This window comes from Vicugna pacos, chromosome 10 (assembly GCF_048564905.1).
Source record: "Vicugna pacos chromosome 10, VicPac4, whole genome shotgun sequence".
Classification (NCBI taxonomy): Eukaryota; Metazoa; Chordata; class Mammalia; order Artiodactyla; family Camelidae; genus Vicugna; species Vicugna pacos.
In genome coordinates, this window is record NC_132996.1 from 11890793 (window position 1) to 11910462 (window position 19670).

A 19670-nucleotide genomic window follows, 5' to 3' on the forward strand; every position below is an offset into this window, starting at 1 on the left:
CTTTGGTTGCAAGTCTATTTTGCAAGACCCTGCTTCTTTCCCTTCCATCATTAAATTTTAACACTTTTCTGTTCCTGCTCTTTTATAGAAATTTGTATTTCATTTTTTAGATTGTCATAATGGACCCTCAGTGTCCTAAAGTTTGACCTCCCATCAGATTGACTTGCTTTCAGAATCACATGTTCATGGAGTTGAGCGCAACTTTATAGTGTCCTTGGTCTTTCTGAACAAATCTGTCTGCATCATTTTTGTGCTCAACACCCCTGCATCGACTCTTGTAAGATCAGTTCTGAACACACATCACAGGGTGGGGGACCACTGCTGGCCCCCTCCTGCCGCCTCATCACCCTCTCCTCCCCTGCCACGACTCCCCTCTGTTCATGACCAGTCGTTCTCAAACTTTTCATTTCAAGACCCCTTTAAGACTTCTTCAAGACTAGTGAGGTCCCCAAAGAACTGTCCGTTATGTGGATTATATCCAGCAATTGTTACAGTATTAGAAATACAAATAGAAAAGATTTGAAACCATTCATTAAATTAGTTTAATAGCATTAATAAACTCATTACATAACACAAATAACCAAAAGAAACCTATTTCTAAAGCAAAAACATTTAATAAGAAAGGTGACATGGTTTTACTTTTTTTCCATGTATCTTTTATGTCTGCCTTAATGGAGGACAGCTGGATTCTCATAAATGCCTCTGCTTTCATTCTGTTGCAATATGTTGTGTTGGTTGAACTATGTGTAGAAAATTCAGCCTTACGCGGACATGTAGTTAGAAAAGGAAGGGGTGTTCTAATAATCTTTTTAGTTAATTGTGGGTAGTCTTTGAAACTACATCAGAGTTTGACAGGAGGTGGTTTCTCAAGGGTTTGTTGCAGCATGGAACCTGAGACCATGTATCAGTGAACCTTTCATGTTGTTACATTAAAATCTATTGGTCTGTCTTGCACTTTGAAAGGATCTTTTATGCCTTCTGTAACGTCATGCATGAGCCATTTGGAAAATACCATATTTGTTAATGTCACTACTGCTCTCATCTGAAAATCCTTTAAGTATCAGGATGCCCTAAAGCTCATAGTGGCCATTGCAAGCTTTTCCAAATTTTAAGTTTTGCTTGAAAGCTCAAATTTTTCTTTAGCAGCAAATACTGTCAGTTTTCCTTGAAATAACAAGCTCACTTTATTCATTCTAAAAATACTCAAGTCTCAGTAACTATATAGTTTTTCTGTCAGTCATTCTTTCAAGTTCAAGTGGTGTTGGGTGGAAAAGAGTGGCCAATCCAGCTTGCAGGTCAGTCGCACGAGTGGTGTTTCTTCCCAACGGCCACCACACTTCGCTCGTAGCAGACCTGCTTGATGAGCGCTTCCCGTTTTGTCATGCACGGTATCAAAAAGATGTGTACTTAAGGTTGACCTGTATTAAAATTAATAATTTTTACTGCTTTGTTAGGACATTCTTAGGTGAAATTGATTTTTTTTAAACCGTGGAAATGTGGTGGTGGAGGCCATGGTGTTGGCTGGCACAGTCGGCTGCCGCTGCCTTGGTTCTTGCAGGGGCACCGTCAGTGCAGACATCACACACTGAAGGTGGTTTGGACCTCGCAGCACCTTTCTAGAGGGTCTCGGACCACACGTTGAAAACCACTGGATTAGACCAAACTGTTTTCATTCTCCTGCTCACACACACTGGACTCTCTTGCTTCCCGTTTGCTCGGAACACGTTTCTTCGCCACGTCTCCCTTCTTGTGTGTGAGTGTGCAAACATGCACGTGTATACATGCGTGTGTGTGTGTGTGTCTGTCACTTCAGTTAACAGTGGTTCGTGGGTCTCCTCCAATAGACCGTAGACTGGGAGCCAGCTTTCCTGTTTATCTTGGTGGCAGTAGCACCAAGGGCCACGCCTGTTAAGTGGTAACTTGTTTCATGTTGGCTGTCTTTAAGGGCTTCATAAATGTTTCGTGAACAAAGGAAGAATTTGGGTTGGTATTTTTCCAGGGTTTCCTTAGAACATTGGCTCTTTGATATCAGTAAGTGTTAAGCATGAAAGGTCATCCACGGCTAAGTAGATCTGGGATTGTTCAGATAGGTATTTAATTGAAGGCTTTCCTGTGTTCTTTGTTGTATAATGTGCATTGTGAATTTTTGAGGGGGATGGGAGGCTGCAGAATGTAGTATTTCTCCAGTTGAATAACACGTGAACATTCTTTGTTTGGCATGTCTCACAGGATTAGGATCCTTGGAATTTTCTTCAGGAAATAACTGTGTAGCCTGGCTTTTCCATTTTTACAGATTAGAAAATTCATTACCTGTGTTTATTCATACATTAATTTATACCTCAGATATTTAGTGAATACCTTTTAAGGTTAGACCCTGGTAGATTTAGGCATACATTGACAAGCAAAAAAACCCCAGACTTTGAGAAAATATTAATACACTATTTGTGAGGATTAGATGGTTAAGTGGGAGATTCAAGTATCATCAGCTCGATCATCAACCCTGAATTACAAGTGTCATGTCAGTGCTGTGTTGGAAGGTTCCGTCACCCCTCTGTATCCATGGGGGATTGGGTCCAGGACTCCCATACACCTGCAGATGCTCAAGTTCCTTATATAAAACAGTATAGTAGTTGCATATAACCTATGCACATCCTCCCGTATGCTTTAAATAATCTCTGCATTACTTACAGTACTTAATACAATGTAAATGCTGTGTAAGGGGTTGTAAATACCATGTAAATACTATGTAAATAGTTGCTAGTGTGTGGCAAATTTCAGTTTTGTTTTTTGGAACTTTCTGGAAATTTTTTTCTTTTTTCTTTTTCTTTGTATGTACGTATATATATTTTATTCAAGTGTAGTCAGTTTACAGTGTGTCAGTTTCTGGTGTATAGGATAATGCTTCAGTCATATCTGAACATACATATATTCGTTTTCATATTCTTCACCGTAAGTTACTACAAGATATTGAATATAGTTCCCTGTGCTGTACAGTATGAACTTACTGTTTATCTGTTGTATATATAGTAGTTAGTATCTGCAAATCTCGAACTCCCAGTTTATCCTCTCCCACCCCTTCCCCCCTGGTAACCGTATTTGTTTTCTGTGTCTGTGAGTTTTTTTCAAGTATTTCCCACCCGTGGTTGGTTGAATTCGAAGGTACTTAACCTGCAGATACGGAGGGCTGACTGTACACAGCGCTGAACCATTTGCTTTTTGTTTTTTCCATTTCTCAAAGCTCTGCAGAGTCTGTTTAGATAGCCCTCTCAACACTTTGTCACTGCTAGCATCCCTGTGATCCAGAAGACTGAGGGGGAAGCTCAGCAAGGATGTGGGCCGTTTGCTGAGCCGTATCCTCTGAGAGTGCAGCGTTTTGGAGATGAGATCTTTTAAAACGTGAGCCAGCCTCCTCTCAGTGCCTGGCACATAGTAGGTGCTTGTGTGTGTTGATTAGCTGAACAAAGAGTGAATGAATGTGGTTAAAGACTAAAGAATAAACCCCACGCCGTAGTCCCATCACCCCAGTGCCCAAACTTGCTGCGCCGTACAGGGTGGGCTGAATGAAACGTATACATGCTTTCCATGCTCTGCGCCTCTGACCCGGCCTGTGCGGGAGGGAACTGGCTGCTTGTTCTTCACTGCCGCACAAAACAAAACTCAAAGCACACCCTCCTTTCTGTTTTGATCCATTACCGCCCATATGTTGGGGAAAATGTTAACACGCTCTTCCTATGAAAATGTTTAGTCAAAGGATGTGATGCTGATACAGTGAAATGGGCCTGTGTTCTTCTGACTGCCTGGACAGAAGAAGGCAGGCGGGTTTTGTGACAGAATGGGCTTGAAGTCAGGACTTCGGTAAGAAGGTTAAGCCAGCGTTCAATGTGACATTTCATTCTGTGAAGTCAAACATTTCCATGTTTACTAACCAGTGCTTTTGGCTCTTGGCACGTGGCCTGCACCACTTTGGGCTGGATGAGCTCTGGGAATGTGTAAAAAAAAACCCTCCTACTGCTCCATCCCCCACCACTGCGGACAGAGAGACAGACAGGACAGCATTCACCAGCTCTGATTATCCTCTTGTTTCAAAGCCTGAACCTTCTCCAGCCATCATGTTCCTGCCAGAGTCTGAAAACTAATAGGCTTAGAGGGGCCGAGGGTTGAGTGGGGTCACTTAATGGATGGAATGCATCTGGGCAGCTGAGTTTCCACGTGTTGCTCTGAGACTGAATTAAGAACATTCTCAGGGAGTTTTCTTGCTCTCTAATTTTTGTGATTGAGTTAGAGTTGCCGAAGTATCATGAGTTGCTATTTAAAAAAATTTTTTTTTCCTGTTTCATTGTAAAAGAAATTCACATTAATTGTAGAAATTTGGAAAAATATCAAAAGGCATAATGCTGAAAATTACCCATAATTCTAGTATTCAAAGATAATCACTACAAAACGTTTTGTTGTACTTGCATGCATTTTTACATGCATAATTAAGAGCATTGTGTCTGAATTTTGATTTCTACTTTTCCCATTTAACATATGAATATTTCCGCTTGCATGGAGAGCAGTACAGCATGGGAACTTGCATCAGTTTCCTGTGGGTGCAGATTTCTACAAACTGAGTGGCTTGAAACCACAGCAACTTGTTCCTGGAGGCAGAAGTCTGAAGAACCGCAGCATCGGCAGGACAGAGCTCCCTCTGGAGGCTCTGGGGGAGGAATCTGATGGCTGCTGCCATTCCTTGGCATGTGGTCCCATGTCTCCAATATCTGCCCCTGTTTTCACATGCCTTGTGTGTGTGTGTGTGTGTGTGTGTACATGAGCATGTGTGTGTGTGAGAGAGAACGAGAGAGAAGCCTCCCTTGTGAGCATTTGTGATGGCATCTGGGGCCCACCTGGTAATCGAGGGTATCTCTTCATCTTAAGATCCTTAAACACATCCTTCAGACACCTCTGCAGAGATGCCTTTTCTATTTAAGGTAACATGTGCGGGTTCCAGGCTTAGGACCAGATGTCTTTGTAGCCATCACTCACACTACCGTAGGATTGAACCCTTCGGAACCAGACTGGGTGGGCTCAAATCCCAGTGCCTACTCTTACTATCAGGGTGACCTTAAGCAAGTATCCTAACTCTCAGTGCCTCCATCTTCTGATCTGTAAAGTGGGGGTAGTAACAGTCAGTACCTCAGGATGAAGAGGGCTGGTGTCCGTCAGGCACCTTAAAGTGTAGGACAGCGCCTGGTCCATGTAAGGATATTGTAGTTGTTATTTTTATTAGAAAAATCTTTGTAAAGTATCATTTTAATGGCTACATGAAACTTTATTGATGAATCCACCATAATTTGTCTAATCACTTCCGTTTGTGGGCTATTAAGTTTATCTCCAATTTTTCTGCCTCGTGTATAACACTGCACGGCTACCTTTGAGCAGGAAGTTTGTCCCCATTTCAGATTCATCCCCTAGGGCAGAGTTCTGAGAATGGAACAGCAACCTGAGAGGGTGTGTCCAGTTTTTAGCCATTTGATAAGAGTTTGCGACACTGCTTTCCAGAAAGACTGGGCCTGTTCTACCCCCTCCAGTAGTTGAATAATGAGAGTGTCCATTTTGCTGTGGCCATACCTGCATCGAGCATTCTCATTTTCAACATTCTCGAGTATTTTGACACGGTCTGCCCTTTAAGGCTGAAATGTAACATAGCAAAGGGACTCAACATACTGGTTCCTTTAACAAGGGGTGTTCTTGCAAGGCAAGAAAACCTCTAAGGAGAAATGAAATCTTTGCTTTGTCAAGTTTCCAAGCACCTTCTCCATCCTGTTATGAAGTCTGGAAACTTCCTGAGAGTTTTCGAGGTTACAGGGTGGGGTGTTGGGGGAGAGGATACATTAGCAGCAGGACAGTGCTAGGTGCACAAGGATTTTAATACAACAATTTTGTTTTCATTCACAAATTGGGCATTGAAAACAGCATTTGATGGGATGAGGGAAGCCCACCTGAACAGAAAGCAGATCAGTTTAATCACTTTACAACTGAAGCCGTGTGAGGGACAGGAGGATGGGGGAGGGAGGGAGCAGCTCCTGCACTACCTGCCAGATAAGGTGGGAGACTTGCCTGCGGAAGAGCTGAGGGGACAGACTGCACCTGCTCCTCACACCCCTGCCACCTGTCAGCTTCCTTTTCTTACCTGGGGGTGCACTTTGCAGTCTGGTCCTGGCCAGCCCGGGCTCCTGGGCTGTAGAAGAAGAGCAGGAGCCCCAGCTGAGTGAAAGGCAGGGTGGTGAGTTTTCCCTCCAGCAGTGAACTGATATGAGTGTACAGTGCACACGATGTACAGCTGGTCACACGTGCTTTCAGCAGTGTCCAAACCAGCTTTATGGTAGCCCCAGAGATGTGTCCAAATAATGTGACCTTATTTGGAAAAAAGGACTTTATAAATATAATTAAGAAAAGGATTTTGAGATGAGGTCATTGTAGCTTATTGAGGTGGCCCCTAAATGCCATCTTATAACTGAGAGGAAGAGGGAGATTTAATACACACACATGCACACACACAGAAGGCGGTGAAGGAGAGGAGTGACATGGCCACAAGCCAAGGAATGCCAGCAGCCACCAGCAGCTGGAAAAGGCAAGGAGCAGATTTCCCCCTAGCGTCTCTGGAGGGAGTATGGCCCCACTGACACCATGATCTCAGGCTTCTGCCCCCCAGAGCTGTGAGAGAATAAATTTCTGTTGTTTGACGCCACTCAGTTTGGGGTAATTTATTATGGCATCTGCAGGAAAATTGTGTACCAGTCTGTGCTCAACAAGACAGTTCCACTGATTGTGTGCTTGGCTGTGTAGCAATGTCAAATGCTGTAAAAAGCTTCCAAGCTGCTCTTAATTTTTGTGCCTTTCTTGTTGTGAACCAGCAGCAAAGAGGTGGTGGACGGCACTGGTTTGCAGACCCCCCTCCGAGAGGTACTGGTCCAGTCTCCCTCCTTGGTTTTGTGGAAGGAAACTGAGGCCCAGAGGGGAAGCGGTTGGGCTGAGAGTAGAGCGCAGGTGTCTGCTGCTTGGAATGGGTTGGCAGGACGTGGCGCCGGCCTCCTGGGGGCCGGGTCTGGGGTGAGCGGACGGGAGAGCTGCCCTTCAGCCTGTCCTGCAGGTCAGCGGGCGGCCCTGTCGCTCTTTCGTGCCCCGCAGAGTGAAAGCTGATGCTCCAATGAGCCCCTGGACCCCTGAGCTGCCCAGAAGGCCAGAAGCCAGGAGACACTTGTGAAGCTAATGAGCCAACAGCAGCAGGCAAAGCAGCCTGTCAAGGGTAAAGGTCACACCTGACTGCTTTAGTCTGGTTTGGGTCATATTTTCCCTCTGCAGCCCGATTTTAACATTCGACTTTCTCCGAGTGGTAGTTATCTCTTAGGGGATATAGGATGAGACTACAGTCCTCTTGACCCTTACGCTGCTTGAATACAGTCCATCCCACTTGACCTGGCCCTCAGGCCCCTCTCCAGCCCTGCCCCCAGTGCTCCCTTTCACGCACCCTGCTCTCTGAACCTCACCGCAGTCGTGCCTCTGCCTAGCGGGGACTAGAAGGGCTAGCTAGAGTCTTGAAGCCCTATAATGGGTGAGTTCATGATCACCTTAAGAACCAACAGGAAAATAGGTCAAGGGGATAGTGGGTAATCTTTTAAGATCTTAGGGAAACAAAATTTCACATTTACTAAAATAGACCAGACACTCAGCACAGACAACCAATACCAGCCACTAGCATGTGAACTAAGTCATCTGGTCTACCATCCAGCACAGGTGCGCCACCAGATGGCTGAAGCCACAGGAGTAAACCAGGTGAGACCAGAAGAAGCGCCCTCTGGCTGAGCCCAGCACTAACTGCTGACCTACCAAACCATAAGTAAATGAAGTGTCTATTGTTTAAGACCAAAAAAAAAAAAAAGGCACAGTAAATCAAGACTTATCTTTGAGTTGTTACACTTCTAATTTTGGTAATGATATGCGTTGTGTGATTATTCAGTCATTCCTCCCTTGCTGTAGCACTTAATGAGTCTCCCACCTTTGTATTTTCATTGAAATTCTGATTTATTTTGTTTTAATTCGGATCATACCCGCGTTAAGAGCCCCCTTTCCCCAGTATCCGGGTCTCGGTCTTAATCTTTGATACCGCCGGAAGGTTCTGAATTATTTGTTGGGTCTGCTCTCTGGGTTTCACGCTTCTCTGTCTCCCTGTCCTCTCAGAGGACAGCAGTTGTGGAACCGTAGTTCAGAGGCCCAGGTCACTTTCTCTCGTCTTTTATTTTTCTTGAGGCTTTGTTTCAGAAGCCTTTATTTCTTTACCCTCTACTTGTGTTTGTTTTTCTAGACCCAACCCTGGATATCTTATTTTTAAATAAGTGATTTTTGGTTGCAAGAAACAAATGCTCTCACACCAGCTTGAGTTATAGAGGGTCTGGTGCGGGAATCTTGGGAATAGTGGGAGCAGAGCTCGATCAGCTGCTGGGAGCTGGAGTGGGAAGGGCCCTCGGACTCGGAGGCTGCGTGGTCCTGCGCTCTCAGGTGTGTGTCTGTGTGTCAGTTTCTCTGGATCAGGGCTCACCGTGGCCTGCCTAACTTTGCATGTCTTTATTCTCAAATGAGAAAAGAAGGGAGTAGGGGAGTGGGGCAGTATGTCTGATGGTGACCAGCGTCCATCCGCAAACCAGCCATGGACTTGGGGTGGATGTCACAACAAAGAGGTCTGTGGAAGGGCAGCCCCGCCAAACCAGTCACACCTCTTCTTCTGGTTTCTCAACAGGAATAACCCAAGTCACCTTTCCTGGAAATCAGTTTGCTGAAGCTATTGAAACAGCAGCTCTTGAAGTTGAAGAAAGGTAAACAGAAGGGAACTTGTGTCTGCCGAAATTCTCTTAAGAGGAAACCCGTGTTTGGAGGGATTACCATCCCTGTCTTTCCTCCAGCACACCCAGTTCTGTGTGTAGTATTCCACCCCCTCTGCCTGGCCAAAGTCCTAGTGCTCCCTCAAGGCCTCTATCCAGTGCTGCCTCCTTGGAAATGAAGCCTTTTCCCTTCTCTCCCAGCTGGCAGTGGCTTCTCCTGCTTTTGAAGCCCCCACAGTGCCATCTCCTTCTTAGTGACGTGTATCCTGGTGGGCTTACATTATCGTTCGTGCCCCTCTGCCTGTTCTCCCCCAGCTGTGTTGAAGGTAGGGGCTCCTTCTCTGTGACACCCCCCTGCCCATTGTAGCATTTCCACACCTGATTAGAATTGCCTGTTTGCATGTTTTCCCCTGTCACCTCTTCGAGGACGTATCTGAATTGTGCCGGGAACGTAGTAGATGCTTCACACACATTTATTGAATGAACAAGGACTTGACCTGCTCTAGGCGGCCAGCTCCTGTGTGGATTCGCTGTGTACCTCCACCGCTCCCCCTGTGGAGGGCCGGGACTATAAAGCTTTCTCGTATCAGTTCTGTTCTTTGAGCATTCATTGGACATTGCTAATCTTCTCTCGTGGTCCTTTGTGTTTTGGCTGTTGGTGAAATGAAGCTAATAGCAAAGGTTTTGTATCTGATTTTTCTTTTTCATGGGCAATTTGGGCCCATGTTAAAAGTGGTACTCCAGAAACTGGAGGGGGAGGGAGGTGACAGGCAGGTGACAGGCAGTTGGGGAAACCAGTGATGGTGAGAGCACGGCTCCCCAGCCTGTTTGCACCTCTCTGGGGCTGATGTTGAATGGGGCTGCACGAGGTGGGGTTTGGTCATGCCTGTGGCCGTGGCCCCTCCTGTCTGCTGGATGGCACATCCAGCTATCCTCCATCCAGCTATCCATCCACACGATCTTCCAGGCTACCTCAGTTGACAGACAGTTGCATCTGAAGCCACCTCCCTGCTTTTTGCGTTAAATGAATGAGTCGACAGATTCCTTTTCTCACCTATTTTTACTACATCTGCTGAATATCCTGAATTAGTTCCTTACTAATTTTACCAGTTGTGTTGGGCACTGTCCTCTACTCAAGAGGACTCGTCCCAGCCTTCGCTACCTGACAGTAACCAGCATTTGCCTCTTGTATTTAAGGAGTTTTTCCCCTTTCAGAGGGTGCTTCTACACACAGCACCAGAGTTTCTTCTCCCACCAGTCCCAGGAAGCAGGCGGGGGCAAATGGTAACTTCACCTTTCAGGAAACAGGCTCAGAGCAGTTAGGTGTCTTGGGTGGGTCCGCATCCCCAGTGTGGATGGTGTCCTGTTCCCTCCCCTGCATCATCTCGGTCATTCCCCTTGGAAGCCTCTGCTGCCGTCACACAACCTGGGGGCTCCATCTCTCACCCACTCCCAGTGCTTCTCTCAGCGGTGGGGCTGGGGGGAGCTGTGACCTGCTCTGGGGAGATAGGGTCTGACTCTGCTGTTTCTCCCACTCCCAGCTAGGCTGCTTCCTTGAACAAGTCGGTATCTTCTTCCCGAGACCTTCCAATCAGTCTTGGAAGTTTTATTTCTGTTAGGGCTTATTTAAATGCAGGAAATTTAATTAGTTTACGTGAATGCTGCACTGTCTTCCTCTGTGAGTGAGCTGGAAGACACTAACACTGAGCAGCTCAGTCTAGCTGCATCTAACAATTTCCCTCCCCTGCCTTCTCCTTTAGATAATTGCAAATGGTCCCGTCAGTCAAGGCGGCAGAGCACAGTGCTTTACTGCCATGTGGAATTGTTTAGTTAAATGTGATTTTTTAAAAAATGGCTCAACTTTTAATTAGAAAGCAGATTGTCGAATGACATTCTGATTTGTTCTTTGATGGTGGAGCTGCAAAATAGGCCCATCACGATAAGAAGCCAGGTTCAACTCCAGAAGGCTTATTAACTTAAGAGCGGATGTAATTTCTGTGAGTCATTGTTTTCCTAAAATAGGCCATCTTCTCTAGTCTTTTTGTTGAGAGAGAGACCTTCCTCTGCATCTGATACCACCTCAGATTAACATTTTCCTGGGGGAGATTGGAATCCCCCCAAAAGGGCAGTGCTCCCAGTGGTGTAGCTGCCAGGGCACAGGACTAGATTCCAAGTCCTTCTACTGGGACTTCTTGAAAACATCCATGTCAGGAAATCAGCAAACGTGTTAAGATGCTGGTAATTGAAGAAAATATCAGGTTACGTACTTTACTTCCCATTGTGATGTGATGCAAACACCATTTTATTGTTTACATGACTGTTTTCTTAGCCCCAAGCTTTACTACCGAAGGGCATCGTAGAAGCACCTGCACACGTCCTGGGCGAGTTTGGCCCCATGGGCTCCTCATGTGGTGCGCCCCGCCCCAGCCCCACCCCTGGCTGGCACCGTGGCGGACATCCAGGCGCCTGGAGAGCAAAGTTTGTAATGGGAATAGCAGATGAGGGGCTCTTAGTCCAGTGTGGTTGGCACTGTGGTGGAGGTTGTTACTGGGTATCATGGGAGCACAGACATGAACCGCTCACTCACCTTGGGGACTGGAAAGTCGTGAAATGCTTTCAAGAGTATGTGACCCTTGACCTTCAAGACCCATGAGTCTTGAAGGCAGAGTTTGCGAAGCAGAAGGAGTGATGGGGTGGAAAGAGGTGGAAAAGGGTGTTTCTGATGGCTGCATGGGTGGAGGCCCGGGAGGCCAGCATGGGCATGGCATGCCCAGAGGTCTGCGCGGAGGACCGCTGTGGCCACTGCAGTTGGAGGCGTGGCTGGGCTGGGCACTGAACGGTGGGCAGAGGTCAGATCCTAAAGCGGAACGTCCCGTGGGCCTTTACACTGGGGAGACACTGGATCAGGTTTGATTGTACAGTAGGGATGCTGTGGGCTCTCCTTCCACGTCTTCTCCCGACTGCTGGTGATCCGATTCAGACACGCCAGCCCGTTCATCAGTTCCCATGGGCATGGGACCCAGAATTCCACAGACTTCCAAGTTTAAGGATGACCGCAGGCTCTCTCCCGGAAGTCACAAGGCTGTTATTAAAAGTTGCTGACATGCGGTTGGTGTTAAATTACAGTCCGCCTTCCCTTTCCTCGGGTTCTGCATCAGTGGATTCAGCCAACTGCCGATTGAAAATAATCTGAAAAAAGGAAATTTCCAGAAGTTTCCAAAAAAAGCAAAAGTTGAGTCTGCCACATGCCAGCAACTCTTCACGTAGCATTTACATCATATTTGGTGTTACAGGTGATCGAGAGATGATTTAAAGTGTACGGGAGGATGTGTCATTGGTTGTATGCAAACACTACGCCTTATATGAGGTACCCAGGGGAGGCAGGATCCCGGAACCAACCCCCTGCGGATCCCGAGGGATAGCTACTGCCCTGCAGGGAGTTTCTGGATGACTCTGTCTTGTCCTCCCCTGGGAGTCTGGTGTGTTTCGGGTTCCCATGGAGCACGGACTTAACACAGGCTGTTGGATTTCCCATGGATTTGGGGAACTGCACTCCAGCAGTGCAGTGTCACCACCATCTTGAGTTTGTGACACTTTGTAATTGCAGGAGTCCAGATGTTTAATTATCAATTACTGTGAGCTTGGCTTTTGTTAGTTTCGCACCGTTTGGTCAGTGTTAACCTTGAAGTGTGGGTGGTGTGTATTTACGCCAGGGACGTCTTTTGTCTGACGAGTTTCCAACAACGAGGCTTTAAAACATGGATGAGGTTTAAATGACTCGTCCGTACCCCTTTGCTGAAGAAGACGTGTACATGCCCTGCGTTTGCTGCTACGGTGATTCTTCGCAGCTACTACTGAGTATGTTTTGCTGGTAAGGGGAAGTGTGGGATGGGTCCACACCCATCCACGGGCAGTGATTTTCGGGGGGGATTTAGAAATGTTTGTGCTGTTTAGGGCTTGAGAAAGGGGCAAGTTCAGGCAGGGAAACTGAGGTTAGGCTGTTGCATAAATCTGCATGAGCAAGACGAGGGCCTGACCTGGCGGTAGTGAGGGTGGAGCAGGAGGACATGTTGAGAGATATTTAAGAAATGGGACTGGTAGGATTTAGGGGACAGTTTGATACAGGGAATGGTGGGGAGGCATCCATGAAGACCCCCAAACTTCTGGTTTGGGCAACATTAGTAAGAGGGACGGACTTGGATCATTCAGGAAATACTTACTGAGCCCCTGGTTGAGGGAAGTGGACAAAAATGATTAACTCTTTAAAAAGAAAGAAGGGTGGGACAAATGAAGGGGTGTTTTAAAGGTATAAGAAAGGCCAAAGGGCACTCAGTTTTGACTGAGGGGACCAGGCGGGTTTTCTCAGTGGCCAGTGTGTGAAGCAGGCCAAGGAGACCACGCACAGCAGGACGGGAGGACGGCTGCTCGACATGGCGTTGGGGATGGAGCTGGGCTCTGCACACAGAGCCCGGAAGGCCGGGCCGAGTCCACACTGTGTCTTGTTGGCGCCGGGGCCACCGAAGGCTTATTAGTTAGAGAACTAAGATCAGACCTTGGTTTCAATGAAATCATTCTGTCTGGAGACTGAGGAATTAGGAGGTTGGAGGCAGGAAGACGTGTGGGAAGAGGGCAGGGGGAACACGCAGGCTCTGGGTGTCTGTGCAGCGGGGGTTTCATTTGGAGATGGGTGGGCCATGGAGTCTAGAGTCAGTGCAGAAGGAGAATGATCAGCCTCCACAAGGGAAGGCAGGGTCGAAGGTGACCCGGAGACCCTCCCTCGCTGAGGTGACGTGGGTGCCAGCGGTGGCTGCGGCCCCATGTGGTCAGCGCGGGCAGGCCCGTTGCTGACACGGAACACTCGGTGGAGCCCGCGGATAGACCACAGGCAAAATCAGCAGACTCGGTTGTCAGCACCCGAAAGCCTCTTGCTCTCTGCCGTTTGCCCAAACTGTCCTCATCGGCTGTTCAGTTTGGTGAACCAGCTTAAGGTTCAGCCAAAAAGGTGACTTTCAAATTAAAGATCAAATACTCATCACTTAGTTAGTGCGAACTCCGCTCCGGCAGCCTGAGTTCATCGTCTGATGGGGCCGTTCTCCTTCTTCTACCCCACAGCGACCCTCTGGCAGCAGGAAGGCCTGCAGTGAAGCGCTCAGGATGGCCTCCAAGATGTTGGCCAGTGTGTCTGTAGCGGCCGTTTTAGGTTGATCTTCTCGCCCAAAGGCACGCTGGTTTCAGGTTTGCTCCTGCCCCTCCTCCCCCGGCTCTGTGCCAGGCTCTCGCCCACTTTTTCTTAGGCGTGTGCTCTGAGCAGAGATGCTGCCCCCTGTACTCTCTGTAGCACAGCACAGCCCCTCCTCCTAGTCCCCTCCCGCTGCTTTGTCTTCATAGCACTTCGCTCCTTGACACACTGTATGTCATTTGCCTCTTGTCTGTCTCCCTTTCCTAGAATATGCGTTCCGTCACAGCAGGAACTTTATTTTGCTCATTATCCATCCCCTCTGCCAGGACAGGGCCTAGCACATCGAGGCTGCCCTGTATTTGGGGAATCAGTGACTGCTCAGGTGGATCTGTCAGTGCATCAGTCTGTACATTCACAGTTGAGCAGTGCCTGGTGGGCTGGGAGGTAGGTGCCCTGTAAGCGTTGGACTGAACCCGGTGAGTGAGTGGCTCTGTGTGTGATTAGCTAGCCCCCAGCACTTAGGTGCTCAGCCAGGGGTCTGCTGAAAAAGTGACTGGGTGAGAGGGTTTGCCCGTCTCTCTGAGGCTGGCCTCCTGGTGGGCTGAGCCCCGGTTTCTGTGTTTGAGGAAGGCCCAGACGTGCAGTCTTGGCTGCGTTTGGTCACGGCTGCTGTTTGTGTTTGATGGTGCACTCAGCCCCTCGCTCGCTCTCTGTCTGTCTGCTATCAGCCGGGCGCTGTAATTAACTTGCTGTAATTTAGCTGAGAGATGAACTTTTCGTTTTTAAGGGGCCGTAAACAACTGGCGCTTGTGATATCTTGGTTGTCAGTGAAGTTAACGACGAAGCTAACATGAGGGCGGTGTTAGGCATCTAGGGGAGAAGGGGCTGGCAGCCCACGCCTGGCACAGGAGCACGAGGAGGGCAGAGGCGATCCTGCGGACCTATGGTTCTCCACGCCCAGGGTGCTCCTCAGCATGTGGGCAGAGACCAGGGTGAGCGGGGGTCACGTTTCACAAGGATTTGGGGTGAATAACAGGTAAAGAATATGAAGACAAATACGGCTGTCTGTTGGAGGAGAGTTCAGCATAGCATGGTGGTTACATGCAGGTCCTGGAACCAGTCCGTGTGGGTTTGACTCTGTCCCACCACTTACGTGCTTTGTGGTCCTGGGCAAGTTGCATAACCCCTCAAAACCCCATTTCTCATTTCTGAGACGGGCGCCTGGGACGCAGTAGAGCCTCTGGCGTGGGGCTGTTGTCAGCATTTGGTGGGAGCCAAGGCAGCCTCTGACCACAGTGCCGTGCACAGCAGGAGTGAACAGCAAGCGGTCATGTTACCTACGAGTGCTTGACCGTTTAAAACAAAGGAGGAGACAGTTAAAATTCTGGCAGTGGCTTTGCCCCAGATCTGGCCTCTAGGAATACATGTCCACTCAACTCTGCCATATTTGAGATAGACAGGCACTGCCTTAAATAAAAACAGTACATGCAGCTGGCTGGCTTGTGTGTCTTCAGGAATTTTCCCCCAGCCTTTCCTTAGTCTTGAGCTGCCACAGAGTTGAGCTGTCAGTAACAAAGTGACACGTTAGTGATGCTTGCTTTCAGTACCTGCTGTCTTAAAGTACCTCACTGAATAGCAGATGAAGTTGAAGGAACCTGCGGGTTTGGATGAAGAACTGCTGTTTAAGGAGTGACAGTACTTAGAAGAGCTTGTAGCTTTTCCGAGGGCCTTCACATCTGTACTTCCTCTTCACGCTCACGAGGGCCTGTTATTCATCAAGGTAGAAAAGACTCCGGGCATTTCCTTGACTTCTCCTGGGAACGGGGTTGAAACATTCACTAGCCCTCCCTGTGGGGAGGTCTTCTCCGTCCAGTGTTTTTTCCCACCGGGAGTCGCTTCTTTTAGTGAATTGAACTGGCTTTTTCCCCCTAATGAAATGAAACAAAATAGAATATAGCAGAGTGTGTTGCACGTAAGAAGCTTACACAGCATCGTGTAAAACTTTGGTTTTAGCTTGTGCGGTGTATGCCACTGTTCGTTGTGTTTTTTCTGTGTGTCTTAACTGTTTCAAAAGCCATAGTTTTGGACCCTCTTACAGGAGTTTCAGGTTACTTCTTTTCTGTTTAATTGCCTCCCTTGTCCTTCCCAGGGTTGTTTGCATCAGGTCAACTGGTGAGAACAAACTGCTGCGCTTGAGGTTGCTGGTGAGTTTAGCTTTAACTCGTGTATGAAGAAGGGCGGTGGGTCTTCTGGGTTAAACAACCAGACCCAACCAGACTCCCACCGTCACAAGGGGTCCTGTCCAGGGCCAGTCCCGCTGGTGCCTCAGAGCCTGCTCCAGCTCCCCCAGCCCCCGGGGGTAGCTCACCATCAATTCTTTTTCCTTCCTTCTCCTGGTCCATTTCTCCCTAAAACACAAACATTCTATAATTGCCTTAAAAAACAAACAAAAAATGAACAAAACTCTTGTCCTCATATCCCCTTCTGATCCTGACCCTATTATCGTAGTGATGATGATGGTGGTAATACAGACACTTAGTATTCAGTATGGACGAGGCATTACTCTACTGTATCAATTCATTAGGGGATTATGATCCCCATTTTTCAGATGAGAAATCTGAGGCACAGAAAGAAAGTTAACTTGCCGGAGGTCACAGGGCTGATAAGCGGCAGAACTGGAACTGCAGCAGAGACAGGCAGCCCCCGAGTCCTGCCTTGAGAAGCGTTGCCGACTGGTGGTCTCCATCCTCTAGACCACCCCCTCCCTCTTAGGGACCTGCTCAGATTCGGGCCCCCTCCCCACCTCCCCACCAAGACTGTCCTCTCAAATCACCCATCCCCTCCGTGCAACCAAACCCTGTGGGTGGCTCCTGCTTCCTGGAACACTTTCTGACCTTGCCTTCCAAGATACACGCTCTTCCCGTTTTCTTCCTCTCACACCTTTTTAGTCTCTTTTACTGCTTCCTCTTTAACTCTTCAGAAGGGCAAAAGCCCTTCTCTGTGCTTTGCCCCACCCCGCCTCTAGGCTTACAGTGGCGACAGCTGCCATGCCCCATCTCAGCCCAGCCATCTCCCCGAAGCGCGGACTCACACACTGCACTGCTGCTCGGTGCTGCACCCACTGCGCCCCTGCATGGTGCCCTCACCCCACCCCCCACCCCCAACTTGCTTGGGCCCAGTGTCTCACACTGCAGTACAGCTCCGTTTGGACCATAGCCACGTTTCCAGTGCTGGAGCCATCCATGAGTAGTGTCTGCTGTGTTGGGCAGGGCAGATTTAGCCCCTCTTGGATATGGGAGCTGGGACTGACTGTATTCTCTGAGTTGTCCCTCAGTTGCCTGAGCCAGCCTTCTCCGCCCATCAAACCTCTGGGCAAACCTGCCCAGCAGCAGACTGGTGCCTGGTGGTTTTCGACAGGAGACAGGTTCTATGGTACAAAACCAAACAGAGCAGAACTCCTTGGTATTTCCCCCTTTAATGTGTGTCCACGCTGGACAGACATCCCTGGAGAGCGAGTTACCATGTACCGTTTATTGAGCACCTGGCGTGGCCTGCTAAGATCATACTTCAGTCTTTGTCATTATTTTTCAATAACTCTACAAAGGAAGCTTTCTTATCCCATTTTACAGAGAAGGAAAGTTAAGGCCTGAGAGACGAAGTACCCTGCCCAAAGTCAAATAACTGGACGTGGCAGAGCTGTGGCTCAAACTTGGTTTCAGACCCATGTTCTTACCTCTGCGCCTGGCTGTTTCCCTCGTGGGGTCTAACACCGTACATTATGACCTCTTGGTAGGAAGAAATACATATAAAGATTTTAATAAGCATGTGTGTGCATGTGTGTGTGTATATATATATATATATATATATATATATATATATATATATATACACATATACAGAAAAAAGATTCGAAAGCTCAGAGAAAAATCAAACCTAAAGTGATTCTATCCACAAGGATGTTTCCCCACCCACCTCTCTGCTTCCCACCCCCCCGCCCAGACACAGCAGGACCAGTTGGGATGTTCCAGTTCTGACCAGTTGTCAGGGGCTTGCTGGTGGGGGAGGGGGCGTTGGTGGAACTCGAGTGTTTGTGACGTCTGCCGTTCCCTTGGTTAGGGGAGCTGGAGGCAGCGGGGTGGCCAGGTGGTGGTCACAGTCGGGCCATAAAGCTGGAACTCAGCTAGTGGCTTGTCCATCCTGCCTGGGCTGCGCGCCGGGAAGGAGCCAGACCGCTCCTCGGGGGCCGCGTCTTTGGTTTCGTCTCCGAGAGGAGCTGGTAAGCAATGACATGGCCCCAAAGTGGGTAAGAGTGCTGGCCCGGGAGTTACCTATCACAGGTCATCACCATATCGGGGAGTTTGCGCCGGGATGTCGATCAGCTGTGCACTGTGCCCTTTTCAGTTTAGCCGACATTTCCTTCATGGAGAAGCTTTCTCGATGAAGGAAGCAGTGTGTTCATTTACAGTCTGGCACAGCTGCTGTCTGTTTTCGGCAAGGGACAGCTTATGGCCTCGCTGGTAGCAGCCCTAGTCTGCGCCCTCCCCTCACGTTCCTCATGTCACGTCGGCAGGCCCAGCAGGTGCTGCTTCATCTTCACGCTGTCCCTGGCGTTTTGAGGCCGTGCCCTTCTTGGCTCGTGGTCTGCAGGCCTCCACGCTCTCCTCTGCTTCACTCGCCTCCTCTCCGCAGGCCTCTTCTCTTGCCCTCCCCCTCCTGCCCCCTGACCGTCAGGTGCGCGGGGCTCGGGCCGGGCTCTTTCCTCCAGCTTCCTTGTCCTTGGGGAGCTCACCTTGTCCAATAGCTGATGACTTCCGAGTACAGACCTTCAGCCCAGCCCCAGCTTTGGCTCATGTCCTGAGCCGCCTCCTTGATTTTTCCATGGCGACGTCTGCTGGGCGTCCTCACACGTGGACAGGTGTGAACAGAGCACTGATGTCCACTGCCCGCCTTTCTCCCTCACCACCTGAGGCAGGGTCACCACCCAGCTGGTTACTCAGGCTCCATGATTTCTCTCTCCCTTATGCGCCACGTCTGCTCTGTCACTAGGTCCTGTCGAACCCCCACCGTGAAAGCCAACTCCCTCCTCGCCTGCGTCACTGCTGACCCTCCCAGCCAGGTGGGAGCCGCCCCGCCCCTCCCTGGCCTGCTCCAGGAGCCTCCCTTCTTACCCCACAGGCCTGCCAGAAGGAGCTTTTAAAACTTGCGGCTGCCTGTGTGAAGCCCTTCAGTGCCTTGTGCTGTTCGTGGAGTGAAACCCGACACCTTTCCATGGTCTGCCAGCCCTTGGATGACCTGGCCTCTGCTGCCCTCTCAGTCAGCCCCTGTCACCCTCCTGGCTCCTCCCCTCCCTGTGTCTGCCGCTCTTCCCAGCTTTCGTCCTGGCTGGGCCCTCTTCCCTGCCCTCCGTCATCATCTCTGGGATGTGTTCGCTCCCTCACTCCCCACCACCCCAACCTGGGCCCGAGGGAGCGTGCGGGCCGTTTGAGGCCCACCCCACGGGTGAGGAGAGCAGGGAGGCCGCTGCTCAAAGGACCCAGACTTGAGACCAGTGTCTTCGTCCTTTCAGTCCTGAGCAGACCTGCACCATCCACTGGTAACTGGGGCTTCTTTTAAGTGCATCTTACAGGTGTCAAGAG

At 49.1% G+C, this 19670-nt stretch overlaps 1 protein-coding gene and 1 long non-coding RNA gene across 16 annotated transcripts in view; one reads left to right on the plus strand and one right to left on the minus strand.

Annotated features, from left to right (window-relative positions):
• SMCO4 (single-pass membrane protein with coiled-coil domains 4) overlaps positions 1-19670 on the plus strand; it is a 53513-nt gene that overhangs the window by 30634 nt on the left and 3209 nt on the right. For 6 of the 13 annotated variants that reach the window (XM_072969007.1, XM_072969008.1, XM_072969002.1 and 3 more), the window contains one exon: positions 8774-8848. The gene's annotated coding sequence lies outside the window, so the exon portion shown is untranslated. Of the gene's footprint in view, positions 1-8773; positions 8850-12610; positions 12714-13967; positions 14091-16183; positions 16239-18150; positions 18311-19080; positions 19151-19670 lie in introns of those variants that run through there. The other 7 variants (XM_072969003.1, XM_031675380.2, XM_072968998.1 and 4 more) reach the window with 5 other exon arrangements.
• On the minus strand, positions 11140-18024 carry LOC140698645 (uncharacterized). Of its 3 annotated transcripts, none has more exons than XR_012076428.1 (3): positions 17768-18024; positions 16403-16442; positions 11140-15962 (listed from the first exon to the last, which is right to left on the minus strand). It is a non-coding gene; the product is annotated as an uncharacterized lncRNA (long non-coding RNA). The 3 variants fall into 3 exon arrangements; XR_012076427.1 differs by lacking the exon at positions 17768-18024 and adding an exon at positions 17222-17737; XR_012076426.1 differs by lacking the exon at positions 17768-18024 and adding an exon at positions 17222-17737 and having other exon boundaries at positions 11140-16442.